The 15,658-nt window shown below is 34.6% G+C and overlaps 1 protein-coding gene across 2 annotated transcripts in view; it reads left to right on the top strand.

Moving 5' to 3' along the window:
• The first annotated feature begins 611 nt into the window (after positions 1 to 611).
• LOC123536141 (beta-hexosaminidase-like) overlaps positions 612 to 15,658 on the top strand; it is a 47,465-nt gene continuing 32,418 nt past the window's right edge. Inside the window, exon 1 of one of the 2 annotated variants that reach the window (XM_045318984.2) lies at positions 612 to 752. The gene's annotated coding sequence lies outside the window, so the exon portion shown is untranslated. Of the gene's footprint in view, positions 753 to 12,469; positions 12,593 to 15,658 lie in introns of those variants that run through there. The other variant, XM_053527549.1, reaches the window with a different exon arrangement.

The following is a 15,658-nucleotide window of genomic DNA, read 5'->3' as shown; positions in this document are numbered from 1 at the left end:
ATATAAATAAAGTACACGCATATCGGTGACGTTTTACCCCAAATATATATGAGAGACGTTGAAGGGGAAGGCGAAGGTTGAAATCTCAAACTCTCTAGTGACTGTAAATAAACTTGCTGCTTACATTTATACATAGAGATTACTTGCTTTAATTGAATATTATACATAATCTTAGTACAGTCCATCAGTATATTTACAATAACTTGACATCAGTATTCTATAACAGAAATCTGTACAATGTAATAATAATAATAATAAGAAGAAGAAGAAGAAATAGAAATATAGTAGTGCTAATGTAGAGTTTACTTGCCTTGTTATAACATTCTATAAACAAGAAAAATAACGAGCTCCTTCTATAAAATCGTAGGTTCATAACGGGGATGAAAATGGTCAGATAACAAACTATATATATATACTATGTCATAATATTTAACAAAACTCATTTGATCAATTTCCAAAATATGATTGCATGTCTAAAGATAAATAACTCGTGTTCTTAAAATACAACAATAGGGTACTAGTTAGTTCCCTTTGAAGTTTAAGCACGATTATTTCGTGTTGCTAAGTTGAGGATGAAACTATTATATGACCTAGAAATTCTGGATTTAATTTTAAAAACAATTTTCTACACATAGGATATTTTAGATTGCAATAACTGTCTCTGAACTTTGGAATGTGCAACAATTTTTTGTGTAATACATTCATGTCAAATTGGAAATAAGAAAATATCGTCTGCACAGGTAAAATAACAGGTAAGTGAAAAACCAATACTATTGTAGATTATACAACCAAAGGCATGTTGTGTCAACAAGCTTCGCTATATGACGTTGACAGCTGTCAAATCAGGCAGTTGATAGTGTGTGTAGTCCTCTAATAGCGTTAATATCGTCCATATTCTTTACGAGACAAAGGTCCCTTAAGTCATGAGGTAGTCGTAAGGTAACCTTTTCTTGCTCGTAGGGATTTTTTTGATTAACTCTGTCTTCTCTTAAGATACGAGATACCTTAAGTAATGCCGTATCTTACGGTATATAAACAAATTGTTACCTAGCTTACGTATATCATAAATAGATAGAAAATTGAAGAATTTAAGTCTTGTTTTACTTTTGATTAACTTTTCATTTATAATCTAGCTTTTCCCATTTCTGTTGTTTTTTAAATCGATGTAGAGGTAAAAACTCTATTTTTTTTTTCATCTGCCTGCAAGGCAACTATCATATCAAATCATATAACGGTTACCTTAAGGTTTAGGAGTATATCACCAAAACACAGAAATATTTTATAAACGAATAACATCGTTACCAATATTTTACCTGACCATTACATGTTCTGCCGTACTGTCCCGTACTGAAAATATTCTGAAAAAGTTGTCCCCCTTTGAAAATGAATGCCATTTGTAAAGAAATAAAAATAAACAATCGCTGAAAACTGTGTTCCACCTAGTTATGTGAAATTTCAACACTCGCACGCTATTACAAATGCATCAAAACAAACATGTGAAACAGTTCCTTGAAAATGGTGAGTTTTTAAAAGCGCTTGACTGTCTGGAAGTGGGGCCTGTTTGAACAGTTCTTTTTTCGGAATTCAATGCTTATATCAGTATACTGACACTTGTTTTGTAGAGTAATATAAGTAATATACACGCTATCATTACAAAAACAACACAACAAGTGTCAGTATACTAAAATAAACATTGAATTCCGAAAAAAAGACTTTCTAAATGGGACCCACTTCCGGGCAGTCAAACGCCTTCAAAAACTCACCATTTTCAAAGAACTGGTACACATGTTAGTTTTGATTCATTTGCAATCGCATGCGAGTGTTGAAATTTTACATAATTAAGTGGAACACAGTTTTCAGCAATTGTTTATTTTTATTTCTTTACAAATGGCATTCATTTTCAAAGGGGGACAACTTTTTCAGAATATTTTCAGTACGGGACAGTACGGCAGAACATGTAATGGTTAAGTAAAATATTGGTAACGATGTTATTCGTTTATAAAATAGTTCTGTGTTTTGGTGATATACTCCTAAACCTTAATACAAGTACTGAGCAATGACATTCTATTTAGTAAAAAGAACATAGAAATACATTGTACGAGTATTAATGAATATTTTCAAACATCTTCAAATGACCTCAAACATACAAGTCACTTTTTGAATTCATGGTATTAAACCTTCTGATGTTTATCCAAACATTTTTGTTTAAAAATCCCAACGTGTATAGAATATTGAATATTTTCAGTCAATACTATATAAATTCATATTTTGTATGTTAGCTATATAATACCGATACTTTCTTCTGTCTTATTTTATATATTTTGCTGTGTGATTAACGCATTTATTACAGACTCTTACTAAGGAGGACATTTTTGAAGAAATATGATCTCGACGTTTCAGTCGTTCAATTAAGATGTTCCACTTTTTAGTGTAATTTGTTAGCTAGCTCAGTAATTGATAAAACAATTCTGTTGCATATGCATATCTGAAACTGTGGGAGACAATCAAAATAATTGTACTTGCCTAATGTAGATTCAGGTACTCCTAGTCCTACAGTTTAGTAAATATTTCACAGATAATTACTTTTGTAGACGCGCACTTTTATTTCACTGTAAATGCTTTGTAGATTCATATCAACTAAAGTTTTATTATAAAAAGTGGATGACAGTTAACATAATTTTATATCCTTTTATGATGAAATTTTGGTAATCTTCAAAAGTTTTACCATTCACTGCAAGATGGTACAATCGCTTTCACTAAAAGCAAATTTTAAAAAAAGAATTCTTAACTAAAACTTCATATTTCAAAAAGAAAATGTAAAAGCCATTTCACAGATTTTAGTTAATTTTAAAGATAGAAAAGAGAAAAATATCAAAGTATTAGAACTATTGACTTACCTTGAACAAGGCTAGGTGCGCCTGTTGTAAATGGAAATAAAACCTTGTTATAAATATTATAACTTTTAATACCCGATACATTGTCAAACATTGATAAAGGATTGATGAAAAATAAAAAAAAGTTAAATTTTCAAGCCTAAAAGCTTTTGAATTGGACGTTTTGCATAATAAGTCATGCATAATAATTATTACGTTAATTTCAGATATCATAGGTATATATCTTATAATTGTACTTAAGTGTATGAAACGCGCATTGCACAGGTATGACACCGGTTCATTTCATACGATTACGAAAGACCCGTGGTGACATTTCAACTTCATTATTTCACGATTTCTGGTTCCTGATTTCACGATTTCCACTTCATGAATTCACGAATTCACGATTTCTGCTTCCTGATTTCACGATTTCCATTTCATGAATTCACGATTTCACGATTTCCACTTCATGAATTCACGATTTCATGAATTCACGATTTCACGAAAAAACTTCACGATTTCTTTATTTCACGATTTCATGATTTCACGATTTCTTGATTTCACGATTTCCACTTCATGAATTCGCGATTTCTGCTTCCTGAATTCACGATTTCCACTTCTTGAATTCACGATTTCACGATTTCCACTTCATGAATTCACGATTTCACGAAAAAACTTCACGATTTCTTGATTTCACGATTTCCACTTCATGAATTCGCGATTTCACGATTTCTGCTTCCTGAATTCATGATTTCCACTTCACGAATTCACAATTTCATATATGACATATATACACTTTTTAAATTGGGTTATGTCGATATTCGGTCCATACCTGGCTGAAAAATCTCTATAGAGTAAGTTGATAATATGTTTTGTCTACCATGAACTTGATTATATCGCTGGCGCATTTGGTAGAGCGTAATGATTACAAACCGTGAGGTGCAAGTTCAAGCCCAGATTACGACCGTATTTTGTCTCTAGTATACATTATTTTTATATTATTTTAGTCAAGAATCTTTGAAGTCACTTTGCAAAAACCATTTTATATATTTTATAATAATGTTTGACTTATTTTATTTTCATTGTTTCTATATTTTAATATATTTTGCTACTTTTCTTCAATTTAATCCATGCCACATAATTTCAACTTCACTTGCTGTGTTTGTTGACGACTCTTCAGCTGTGTCAGTCTCTGTGATAGATGATGTATCGGAATCCGAGTTAAGCTCGATGATCACAGACTGCACAATTTTCTCAAGCGCTGTTTATTGTGTGCAATGTTTATTGAAACAAACGATTAAAAAATTAAAAAATGTGAACTTACCAAGGCTAGAACCTACCTTTTTTTGGCGAATCAACTGTATTGCATAAATTAGTCACGGCTCAAAAAACGTAGTCGACCTATACAAACATTTACAAATATTATTAATGTTAACATTTTTAACAGGGGAGCGTGCCACAACGCCAGAAAAAAAGAATTTTGTACGTGTTATACTTCATTATTTTTTAGTTTTACAAACAAAACAGAATATTTAACTGCTGAGATATTTTTAAAACAAAATTCGAAAATGAAAGGTATAACACAACTGAAATTCAGCCCAGTTTTATACGTGATGCACTTTTCTACTTTACTAGTTATATGAAGTAACACTGTGCTGGAGTTTGTGCATCTGTATGATTTCCAATGAAAAATGCTAATACTGAAATGGAGGCGCAAATCGTGTGACAGATGGCAAAAGTGAGATAAATCTCACGAGGTATAATGTTTATAGAATAACTAGAATGTGTCTATAGGACACAGGGTGTGCCCCCCCCCCCCCCCCCCCCACTGGTGCATTTGTCACAAATAAGGGGAAATAATTCAAATGTTTGCAGTCTTAATGGGGTATAGCCTCAAAAAAATTCTGAAAAGGATTCATTATTCTATACCATATACGTTTTGAGCTACAAGCATCACAAACAGAAAATCCATTACTTTGGCTATTTCAAGGGCCATAACTATGTAATAAACGCTACAATTCTCAAGAAGAATACGAAGTGTGCAAGGTCACATTATGATAAAGACTCAAGCAAAGTTTCATGAATTTACATTTAAATACTTTTTGAGTGAGGCACATAATTAGGTGAAAATGTGAATTTTTCCCCCAGCCATGTTTTCTCTGCAGTATGTTCCACCCATCTGTCAAGTTCTTTGGCCTTGTAGGCGACAGTTGCACCAGTCTTGGATGAGGGCGCTGTTTTCTTCACGCCTAGTCCGATTGCTTATTTTGATGCCGCCGTACATGCCCTTGATGTTTCCAGTATCTGCGAATTACTGGATTTAGTTGCAAAGGTCAGACCAAAGTTCGGACTTCTGTCTGACCGGTATTCCTGGCAGCTTTTGGAGAGCCGAGAGTCACCTTGGATGGTTTATCCTTATAGGCCTTTAAGGCAGAGCGCTTAGCATCTCTTGTAGGGGTCATTTTTTGTGGCCGAACCAGTCATCGGATGACTTCTGGACCGGACTTCTCCCCAGATCCAGTTTACTTGCCGAAGATGGTAATGGCTGCATAGTATGTTGCATTCCTCAAGTTTTCCATTGTTGTGTTAAGGCTTTGTAATAGTCTCTAACAAGGGAGGTGCCCAGTTCAGAAGGCTGACAAATTCAGACAACAAGTGGGCAACTTTGTCTTGCTAACATTGATTCTAGGTTTTCCTTCCTGCTTTGTCCTATGGAGCCTATCTTGGTGCTAGAACACATAGTTGAGTGGTCTGAGTCACAGTCGTCTGGAAATAAGAGATTGACTTAAATGCCTGCGTCCTGTTAGTATAAGGTCAAGCTGATGCCGGTGTTTGGACCCTGGGTGACGCCATGATACCTTGTGCTGTTTCTTGGTGCTGAAACAGTCGTTAGTCAAACAGAGCTTGTGAAACGAACACAGCTTTAACAGGCTTTGCCCATTTTCACTGTACTTCCCTACTCCAAAACAGTCTAGACAGTTTTGCCAAACATCATTGTCATTTGCTACACGAGCATTGAGATCGCCCAGTACGATCAGTTCTTCCTGTCGCAAGACACTTTTAATGAGGGTGTCCAACTGGCTGACAAACTAATCCTTGGTGTTGTCAGAGGCCATGAGTGTTGGGGCACACACACAAAGCAGATTGATGAGTCCACTTGTGCTGTTTACTTGCAGGTTTATCAAGGAACACCAACAGTAAAGGAGTTGAATCCAGTTGTACGACGATGATTCAATGAATTCGGATCAAATCAAGATGATTTTCCATACAGAAACACGTTTTGAAGTCTTACTATGCATGACCTAAATGGTGCCAAGTAATCTCTCCTTTGTATACTGTTGAGAGACTTGTTACGTCTGTAAGGGTAGCATTTGCTTGTCAGATAACAGAAAAAGTAACCGGCAACTGTTAGCAATAACAAAGCGACGGTAAATGAAATTTACCTTTAACAACAATTATTTTGAAAGAAACAATTCAGATACCTTGAAAATGTTAACTAGCCGTAAATGACTGGAAAGCTGATTTTAATGTTAAATACAACAAAATGTGTGCAATTTATAACATAACCTTATTAACCTTATTTACAAATGGAAATGAAATAATAATGTAAATTTTAGTTAAAAAATAACTTAGAGCAAAACAGTGCTTTATCACTATTTATACACTGTTTTGCTATAAATTATTCCGATTCTAATATGTTCTTTATTGTAAAATGTGTATCAAATATGATGGAACTGTTTCTTCGCGCACGCATGGCGCAAATAGTAGGTCTTTGTTTATACACGCCAGGGCCGGAACTGGTAATACTTCTTGCGGCAGAATTCAGTTCGGGCGAAAATTATTGCGAATTATTCAGCAAAGCGAATAACTAACTCAGAATGTTTGTAAATTAATTAATACATTTGTGCAATGTGACATTTCATTTAAAATATGTTATTAAGTAAAATATTTCATGAAATTTGAAAGCGCTATTTCTTGATGCGTACATTGCGCTAAATATCACGTTGACGTGACGTCAACATAACACCGTTGTGACGATTAAAGCATTGTTAATCATATTAGAAAAATGAATAAATTATTCTTCGGAGTTCATGCGAAATAAACGACAGAATAAGATCGGCAAATTAAACATGTATTGCTTGCGCGATTCACAGATTTGCCGATCCTATTATGTCGTTCATTTCGCTTGAACGCCGAAAAAAATCAGTTCTTAAATTTCAATGTATGATCGATATATCTTTGACCGACAGAACTTTAAAGAAACGTATTTTTTGTTGTTGTTAATTGAATCAAAAGAATGAATGTTACGAAATGGTCACGGTAAACAGACACTGTCACTTTTAAATTTTTTTTAATATCATTCATAACGTATGTTTAACAGTAGTTAACAAAGATATCATAGCACGCTTAAATGTCACAAAGTAAAAAGTTAACACAAAGTATTGTCTTCAAAAGTATTCACACAGTTTAAATAAATTAAGTTTATATTATTAATAGTTTCTTTCTAGAGTAACACAGAGTTTAAACAAAATTTAGTCAGATAATGTTCGGTAAATAACAAAGTTCATACACGCAGATAAAACACTGTCTCTTTGAAACGTTATTTGCAGCAATAAATTTTGTTCTCTTATCTGTATGTAAGCTATAAAAACTATAAATGGTTAAGTAGTTGGTCAATAGTGGCTGCATACTGCGTTTAATAACATGGCGTTGTATTAATAATTTTGCTCAAGTGAAATAGGCCACTTATATCACTTCTGAAGAAGGCATCGCAACTAGATAACGAAAGTGTGTATTCCCCAAACATTATAGAGAAAAATCAAATAAAAGGTCGAGTGGCTGTAATACTTCGATTACAAACGGAGATAACTGTGCACTTCGTCTATGTAAAAGTTTGTTGTGTTCTTCCAAATACTTACTTTACAATAGTATTTTAATCAGAAAATTAATTTATTGGTGACAAGCAATGTTACAGTCACTGACAAGAATATTTAATTAATTCGTATGGACACAGAAGTTACAAAAACAATATGGGCCGCGCCATGAGAAAACCAACATAGTACTTTTGCGACCAGCATGGCTCCATACCAGCCTGCGCATCCGCGCAGTCTGGTCAGGATCCATGCTGTTCGCTTTCAAAGCCTATTGCAATTAGAGAAACTGTTAGCGAACAGCATTGATCCTGACCAGACTGCGCGGGTGCGCAGGCTGGTCTGGATCTATGCAGGTCGCAAATGCACTATGTTGGTTTTCGCATTGTTCGGCTCATTAATTATGATGATAAGGTAGGAGGTAATAGTACATGAAAGTAACATCAGTCAAAGCGGTTATAGATTTTAACTTGACATCCGGTCCATGCAAGAGGCATATATAAAACGCAAGCACTTGTGTCAGTTCATGAAAGGTCATTAAATGTACAACAGCCCCCAGCTCCCCTAAGGCCGGTTTACACGGAACTCTACTGAATGGCCTCCGGGATCCCAGAGGACCAAAACTATAACAACACTGAGTCCAAGTACGGGGAAACAGTTTACACTAATAGACTGCTTTGTGATAGTTATTATAAAGTGGCAGGGGCCAGTTTCGCATTTGGCCCGGGTACGTTTTTAAATAAAATAAATAGATGCACTTTAAAGGCATTTTACGGTGGTATGTTTAGGACATATGTTATTTTTTTTAAGATTAAATTATCTCGTGCGCACGACATCTTATCTTGAGCGATCAACATCTTACTTCGTGCGCACGGCATCTTATCTCGAGCGATCAACATATTATCTCGTGCGCACAACATCTTATCTTGAGCGATCAACATCTTATCTCGAGCGATCAACATATTATCTTGAGCGATCAACATCTTATCTCGAGCGATCAACATCTTATTTCGTGCGCATGACATCTTATCTTGAGCGATCAACATCTTATCTCGAGCGATCAACATCTTACCTTGAGCGATCAATATATTATCTCGATCGATCAACATATTATCTTGAGCGATCAACATATTATCTTGAGCGATCAACATATTATCTTGAGCGATCAACATCTTATCTCGAGCGATCAACATCTTATTTCGTGCGCACGACATCTTATCTTGAGCGATCAACATCTTATCTCGAGCCGCACCAAAGCTAAATGAGCGAAAATCACTGTCTGGTCAAGTAAATCCGTGAAAGATGATGAAAGTTCACCATCCAACGGCCACCAAATTAGGAACACTTGTGATAATAAAACCGAGTACAAGTGCAGACAACTTTTTGCTTTTAGTAAGAAGTGTGGAAGTTGGGAATCAGAAGTCGAAAGTCGGGAAGTTGGAAGTCAGAAGTGCGGAAGTTAGAAGTCAGAAGTGTGGAAATTAGAAGTAGGAAGTAGGAAGTCAAGAAGTTGGAAGTAAGAAGTGCAAAAGTTAGAAGTCAGAAGTGGGAAGTACGGAAATCAATTGTCCCTCCAGGACTTCCATAGCATGCGAAACCTACAGACTTTTTTTTTGTCAAGGACTTAAATTTATTTCTTTGCATCATCACTGATTTTTTGCTGCCTTTTTTATCAGTTTCCGTATTTAAATGTCTAACCCTGCAAACATGTGAAACGGTTATAAGTATAATCTAAACAAAAACAAAAACGGTGGCAGCCGTATGTTTTTACTAATGATCTGAATTCACACAAAGGTCCTTAATAGATATTGATAAGATGACCGAGAAAAGATGTTGATCGCTTAAGATAATATTTTGATCGCTCGAAAAAAGATGTTGATCCTTTGAGATGATATGTTGAACGCTCAAGATAATATGTTGATCGCTCGAGATAAGGTGTTGATCGCTCAAGATAAGATGTCGTGCGCACGAGATAAGATGTTGATCGCTCAAGATAATATGTTGATCGCTCGAGATAATATGTTGATCGCTCAAGATACTATGTTGATCGCTCGAGATAAGATGTTGATTCCTCAAGATAATATGTCGTGTGCACGAGATAAGATGTTGATCGCTCGAGTTAATATGTTGATCGCTCAAGATAATATGTGGATCGCTCAAGATAATATGTTGATCGCTCGAGATAAGATGTTGATCGCTCGAGATAAGATGTCGTGCGCACGAAATAAGATGTTGTTCGCTCAAGATAATATGTTGATCGCTCGAGATAAGATGTTGATCGCTCAAGATAATATGTTGATCACTCAAGATAATATGTTGATCGCTCAAGATAATATGTTGATCGCTCGAGATAAGATGTTGATCGCTCAAGATAAGATGTCGTGCGCACGAAATAAGATGTTGATCGCTCAAGATATTATGTTGATCGCTCGAGATAAGATGTTGATCGCTCGAGATAAGATGTTGATCGCTCAAGATAATATGTTGATCGCTCGAGATAATATGTTGATCGCTCGAGATAAGATGTTGATCGCTCAAGATAAGATGTCGTGCATACGAGATAAGATGTTGATCGCTCAAGATATTATGTTGATCGCTCAAGATAGGATGTTGATCGCTCGAAATAAGATGTTGATCGCTCAAGATATGATGTCGTGCGCACGAGATAAGATGTTGATCGCTCAAGATATTATGTTGATCGCTCAAGATAAGATGTTGATCGCTCAAGATAATATGTTGATCGCTCGAAATAAGATGTTGATCGCTCAAGATAAGATGTCGTGCGCACGAGATAAGATGTTGATCGCTCAAAATAATTTAATCCTAAAAAAAATAATTGCATGTCCTAAACATACCACCGTAGCATTTATATTCAACTGGTTATTTATGATGTTTATAGAACTGAGGATTCCTGCGTACGAGTAGTTATTGTGTAAAGTAAATATGTGCTTGAATCGATTTTCCTAGCTCCGTGTAGACGGCCGGGTCTAAAATCTTACCTGAGGTAACGGAATTCGGACGAAATGGAAACGGTCATTCATCCATCCAGATTCAGCATAAAATTGCGGAAAAAGTAAACGGTTATGAGACACTTTTCTTCCCACCATTATTTTCGTCTGGCAACATACTTTAAAAATGTACATGTGGTTTTAGGTCAATCATTTGCAGATAATACGGTACAGGTCGCGCAAGGTGTGCATTTTGGGCCATTTTTGCCTCAAAATTTAGTGTCCTGAAACCTGCGTTTTACTTGTTTTTATCACAGAAGCAACAGAATCGGCAGGCTGAAAATGTCACATTATGAAGTGCTAAGTCTATGCAATACATTCGCCAAAAATTTGCCTTTAATTTATCAAAATTGGAGTTTTCATGATTATTTTTTCGCACTGGTATCAGCGCAATTTGTGGAATTTTCGAATTTACTGTCCCTCGCCCCCATAATCTGTGAGAAGATCCTTTGGGAGCGAAGAACACAATGTATCTTATGGACATGGAAGTTATAAAATTGGTATATATCTTAAGGTATTTGGTCAATACTGATTTCGTACTGCGTTTGATAACATTATAGCGTTATGTTTATAAACTGCTCCGATGAATTAGGCCATTTATATCTGTGAAATACTCAAATCGCAACTTTATGATAACAAATCAAACATTTTGAAGAAGTCACATTATCTATTTACTTTTATGGACATGTAAGTTATAAAAACTATATAAATGTTTAAGTATTTGGTCAGTAGTGGCTTCATACTGCGTTTGATAACATGGCGTTATATTTAAATAAATTGCTCAAGTGAAATAGGCCACTTATATCACTTCTGAAGAAGGCCGTGAAATACTCAGATCGCAACTAGATAACGAAAGTGTGTGTTCTTCAAATACTTTGGAGAAGAATCAGGTAAAAGGTCGAGAGGCTGTAATTCTTTAATTACAAACGGAGATAACTGTGCACTTTGTCAATGTAACAGTTTGTTGCGTTCCTCCAAATACTTTCTTTACTATAGTATTTTAATTAGAAAATTAATTTATTCGTGACAAGTAAGGTTACAGTCACTGACAAGAATATTAATCCATTCGTATGGACACGGAAGTTACAAAAACGATATGTTAAAGTATTAAGTCAGTCGTGTTTTCATAGTGCGAGATTGTTAACCTTTACCCTGCTAAATTACTAAAATGGACTGGCCTATCATTCAATTTGGGCAATACCATTTATTATTCGAAGGGGTGTTCACTGAAAATTTACTGACTGAATAGCGAACGGTGCAGACCATGATCAACCTGCTGCACTGGTTGCAAAGTTAAAATCTTTTGCCGCCAGCAGGCTAAGGGTTAAATGACAGCTTGTCAAGATTAGACTTCTTGTCTAAATAAAATTGTGTTTTGAAGACATCTGCTATCTATTTTTATTACCTTGTATGTGTCAAGTTTAATCTATTAACTGCACGTACTTTATATATACTTTAAAGCACTGTGACTGAAGTTTTGGTTAAAGTACATTTATCACAAAAGATAAAACTAAACAGGCAAAAAAAAAAAACCCCACCCTTTAAATCGCACTTTTATACGACATCAATTCGTTGTTTGCATAAATTTAAAACTATCCTATTTCAATAACTCATTGTGTTATCAGGCTTTTCTCAAGGACACAACATGAGAGTAAAATCTTCTTATTTTGTACAAAAGAATACTCATGTCAAATGAAAAGCAAAAGAACTATAATTATTGAAAAATTACTAAAAGTTGGTCTGAACAGTTTTAATTTTCCGGGGCCATGACTCGACTGCATTGTTTATGGAATAAATAAGAACAAACGGCAGTATGTTAGAGAGGCGAAATAAAATAAAGGTATGTTTTCTTTAAAAAATATTTTTAAAACGGTCGAAGGGCCATTGTTTGGCTATTATCAGATAGTATCGTTCGAGAGTGTGATTTATCGTATTCATTTCATATTAGTATTATTTTTAGTATTCACACTTTTTAACTGTAATTTAACCATCAAGCGATTTTGCATTTGCGATCAGTGCGGACCAAGATCAGCCTGCACGTCCGTGCAGGCTGATCTTTGTCCGCACTGTTCGCTATTCAGTCTGTAAATTTTCAGCGAACACCCCTTTAAATAATAAGTGATGCTGCCCAAATTTAGTCCATTTTAGAAATTTAGCAGGGTAAGGGTTAAATGCATCTATCATTGTTAAAACAAATATACAATTTATTCTTAGAGATAAGACCCTAGATTTCAGTGTATATGTTTTTCATACATTATATTTGAAATAAATCTAACAAGAAAATACATCTAGCCTAAATGTACTTGAATTCTTATTGTTAACACTTCTGTAACAGAAATTGCAAAGTAGGAAAAACGATTATTTTACTTTAAAAGGAATGTTGACGTTACATTTACACATGCTTTTTTTTCAAGACGTATTCATTCAGTTGAACGGGAAACATCTGTTTGTTTCATGAAAACGTGTTAGCTATATGTTTCTTCTCCTGTTTTAATCAATACATTATTGACACAATTTCACACACACGCTAAATTTGCGATCGATAAAAAAAAGCGAGATCTGCTTTTTTTCAAGATAGAAAATTCATTGTATTACTGTGTTTATCTTTATCATATCACCGGCAAATATTTACAAGGATTATTTTTTTTTTCAAATTTTAGATTATTTCCATACGATGGCATATTTCTGCCACGAGATAGCTAGATAGCTATTGCGATACTTTAACAATTATCTTGATAAAGTTATACTTTTCGGAAAAGATTATCTCAATAGTAGAAAGTTTCCTGTAAATATTATTAATGTACGACTTTTTTCGTAAGTGCCCGTAGTTTCCACTTATGAGCTAGACAGCTATCTCGATACTTTCAGAAATTATCATGATATTTTGAACTTTTCTGGAAATTTTATCTTAATAACCAACAGTTTTATGGCAATAAGACGTGTATCTAGAAGAAAATAATTTACTGCTATAATGTTTTCCAAGGCTAAACATTACCGGAAAGTTCAAAAATATTATCGTGATAGCTACCAAGCATCTCGTGGCAATTTCATGCACTATTTCTGCGCTAAAATAGTTTCAGGAAATAAATAAAAATCTAGAAAACATCATGTTTTGCTGAAATGTTTTCAGAAAAAAAAAACATACACATTTCTTGAAAAGTTTACAATATTATCGTGATAGTTACCTAGCTGTCTCGTGGCAGAAATTTGCCACCATATAAATTTCCATGATTATAATATGAGCCGCGCCATGAGAAAACCAACATAGTGCGTTTGCGACCAGCATGGATCCAGACCAGCCTGCGCATCCGCGCAGTCTGGTCAGGATCCCTGCTGTTCGCTAACAGTTTCTCTAATTGCAATAGGCTTTGAAAGCGAACAGCATGGATCCTGCGCAGGCTGGTCTGGATCCATGCTGGTCGCAAACGCACTATGTTGGTTTTCCCATGGCGCGGTTCATATTTTTTACACGCCGATTATGCGCAACTTGGAATAGGAGTGTAGGGCAACATCTCTAATTACTTAACAACGCCTACAGCTTACGAATTTGATACAAACGCTTGCAAAGTTATTTTAAACCCTTCACGAGACGCCACCTTTCTATGCGTACTTTTTGACCGACCCTCTCATATACTATATTGTCGTTGTATGCCGTTTACAATGTAAACATGTGGCAACCTTAGGATATATGTGGATTTATATGCATATGCTCGTTAACGGTTAGTCCATTTCTACATTAGTATACTGTTCATAACTTTTAGATGTCATACTTTGTTTTATATATAGTATATTGTTCATGCTGAACAGAAATTGGAAGGTTTTTATCGATCATTAAAATTGAAAGAAAATTAAATATCTCTATATGGCATGTAATTTTAAATGCTATGTAGCATAGTAATGATGCTTTATAGTAATTGTTTGAGTAACAAAATTAATTAACATTATTTATATAAAAACGAAATAAACATAATTATTTGTTTGTATAAACAGCGTTATACTAAGTTCAAGATAACACACATTTGATAAAAGTTTAACTAAGGACAGTATAATTAAACCGGTATTAATGCACTTTATACCTTTTCGTTTTCGTTTAGTGGTTTTTATATAGCACGTGTAATTAACAGCTATACTTTTGAAATGTGTGTAAACTTTCTTTTTTATTTTTATATTTCTGCACATGAATATTATTGATGACCTATTTCATAATTAATTTTATGAAGCTAATCAATTTGTTGATGTCATTACAATGATATGATTTCTTGAAAGAAATGCAGATTTCAGATTTATTTATAATCCATTGCATTTAATATGCATGTGGATAAAACAAAGTGAAATAATGAGACAGTCACAAATCAATATTGTACAAAATATTGTGCAAAATGTTGTGCAAAATGCGGTACAATGTTTTGAAAAACTATAAAGGTCGTCTATCGTCTACAAAGCATTTTCATCGATTTTTGAGGCATTGATTTCATACGTAGCAAGGCCAGTTGAAGTAACTCTCCCATTGTTCGATAAAATATGAATGAGAGCGTAACATTAGGCACAAAAAGTAATGGATCTAGAATTGATCATGACAAAGTCTGAATATATGTACCTTTCATGTACTTTTCATGCACATTGCTTTGTACACATATAAAGTTGCGGTGGCCTAATGGATAAGGCATCTGTCTGCGGTCGGGAGGTCGAAGGTTCGAGCCCTGTCATTATTTAAGTTCAACTGTCTCAAGTAAACTAAAAGATCTACGACAGCCAATTAACGCAACGCCCGATTGCACGGTTTGAATTTGTGCAGTGTAAAATTGTTTGTATTTAACCGCGCGGAATTAACAGGACTAATCAATACAGTGTACTACAATGTTTATACACGCATTATTTTCTTTAATAATTTAACAGTTTAATTGTA

This window comes from Mercenaria mercenaria, chromosome 17, assembly GCF_021730395.1.
Source record: "Mercenaria mercenaria strain notata chromosome 17, MADL_Memer_1, whole genome shotgun sequence".
Taxonomy (NCBI): Eukaryota; Metazoa; Mollusca; class Bivalvia; order Venerida; family Veneridae; genus Mercenaria; species Mercenaria mercenaria.
Note: the sequence above shows the minus strand (reverse complement) of the source record. Positions and strands in the feature narration are given on the sequence as shown.